This window comes from Arvicola amphibius, chromosome 1, assembly GCF_903992535.2.
Source record: "Arvicola amphibius chromosome 1, mArvAmp1.2, whole genome shotgun sequence".
NCBI classification, from domain to species: domain Eukaryota; kingdom Metazoa; phylum Chordata; class Mammalia; order Rodentia; family Cricetidae; genus Arvicola; species Arvicola amphibius.
Window position 1 is genome coordinate 70,410,631 of NC_052047.1, and position 2,588 is coordinate 70,413,218.

Below are 2,588 nucleotides of genomic sequence, written 5' to 3' on the forward strand. Positions count from 1 at the left end.
GAAGAAAACGGGGTCAGGGATTGCCACCATGGAGCCAGCCACCAGGTCAGACATGGTGAATCTTTCCCGGTAAGCCACGACCTCGTGGTGAACACAGATTATTAGAAATGGATTAAATGAGGAGTTAGTCAATAAGAGGCTAGAGCTAATGGGCCAGGCAGTAATTTAATTAACACAATTTCTGTGTAGTTATTTCGGGGGTTAAGCTAGCCGGGCGGCATGATGCGGCCCACTCCTCTCAATACAGAATGGTGCCCATGTGGATAACTGTATCCACAAAAAGCCTGAGAAAGCTTGAGAAAGTATAGAGTAAAGCATGTTGTCTTGGTAGCAGCAATTTCTCGGGTCTGCTCTGCTTGCTAGAGGCAAGCAAGTGCTCGCATTTAAGAGAGGCTTCCTGACTCAACTTTAGCTGTAAAACCCTGCAGCTCTTTAAAGAGGTCCTGCCATAAACACTTAAATAGTGTTGATGAAAAGCTGACTGCATGATTTTCAGTTTTCAGCCATAGCAGGAAAAAAGCCACTCCGTTTTAAAATGCCGACCACCCTGCCAGGGCAAACTCTGACTCTTTCAGGCAGGTGGTCTAACTATGGAGCTTTTGAGTGCAGTTTGTGAGCACACTGTTGCAGCTAAACCATTTGGGCAAGAAACTGCTCTTGCCTGGACTGTTGCATAAACTGGACATGAAGAACCCACAGAGAGAGGACGGCTGAACTTGCCCAAAGGTGAGATGGTCCTTTGGGATTCCTGATTCATAAAAGAGTCTGCGAGACATTCTGCAGGATACAGAAGAAAGTGACTGAACTGTCTTTGAAATTTCCTGCTTCATGAATAAGTCTGCTGGATACTATGGGCCTGTAGGCTGAAGATGGATGCCCCAATGGTAAAAAAGAACTTTGAGTGACTGTCCAGGCAGCAAGATGTCTCTGTCATTTCTAGAGTTTTGGAATTTGCTTACAATGCACTTCCTGTTTACTTAGGTAATATTATATCCTTCTGGAGTCTTTGATGGAGTTAAAGAATAGTTAGTTATAATTATAGTTTTCCTTTGTTATGATAAAAGATAAAATAGATTTAAATATTGTAACTGTAATTCTAGCTTGATACCTGTTTTGTTATTTGTAATTTTACTATGCTAAAGTGAAATCCTTTCTTTTTTAAAAAGAAAAGGGGAAATGGTGTAGGAGGTCCTTCTGTTTATGTATTGCTTTCATTGGTTGAATAAAGAAAACTGCCTTGGCCTTTTGATAGGGCAGCAATTAGGTAGGCAGAGTAGACAGAACTGAATTCTGGGAGGAAGAAAGCGGGGTCAGGGATTGCCACCATGGAGCCAGCTGCCAGGTCAGACATGGTAAATCTTTCCCGGTAAGCCACGACCTCGTGGTGAACATAGATTATTAGAAATGGGTAAAATCCAGATGTGAGAGTTAGCCAATAAGAGGCTAGAGCTAATGGGCCAGGCAGTAATTTAATTAATACAATTTCTGTGTGGTTATTTCGGGGGCTAAGCTAGCCAGGCGGCGGGATACGACCCGCTCCTCTCAATACATTACTTTTCATTATAATTTTTATATTGCTTGAAAAATTTTGCTGGAATATATAAGCTGTAAGGGGAAAAGTAATGTATTGAATATTCCACATACTATAAATGAAAAACAAATTATCCTGCTGGGCAGTGGTGGTACATACCTCTAATCCCAGCACTTGGGAGCCAGAGGCAGGCAGATCTCAGTGAGTTCGAGGCCAGCCTGGTCTATAAAGTGAGTTCCAGGACAGCCAGGACTGTTACACAGAGAAACCCTGTCTCAAAAAACCAAAAGAACAAACACAAAAATGAAACAAAACAAAACAAAACAAAACAAAAAACCCACAAATTATCCCAAGAACCCACATACATTCATATCCAAGCAGAGCATGAGTGAGCAAGGTGTTTTTCTCAGTTCTTTTATTGGCAGGCTGCTTTTTTTTTGTTACAAAGAAAGGATCAATCACTTTATTACTTATTTCGAAAGGTAATCTTATAAGGAATTCTAAAAAAATCATAAACCTAAACTTTTATATATGAAAAAACAGTCAGCTCTACTTTAAATCCTTGGGGTGCACACCCATTTGTCAACATTTTTTTATATCAGGAACCTAAGGGCAAAAATAGGTACAAGAGATTAATCATCATTTTTGCTTACCAACCAATCCTAGCAAGAAAGTCATATCAGTTAATAATAATTGGGCTGCTTTGTTCTTGTCCCTTGACTTCAATGAATCCCTCACTCAACTATATGCCTTTCTAAACTTTAGATTGTTTCCTCTGTTTTTTTCCACTTCAAAGCTATTAACAAAAACATCTTAATCTAACCTTAAATTCTTTTTTTAAAGCTTTCTTTCAGTTATAATATATTTTGAAAACTGTGAACATATCTCTCAATGTTAAGATTAAAAAACTTGAGCTAGCTGAGCTTCAAGGACTCAGTTGTTTTTCTTAATCATTAACCTAAACCACAGTGTCTAAGGCTCCTCAAGAGAAACTAGCTGTGTGACATTTCCTTGTTCTTATTTTCTATCCTCTGCAGGTCCTGCTTTATCAGGGTTG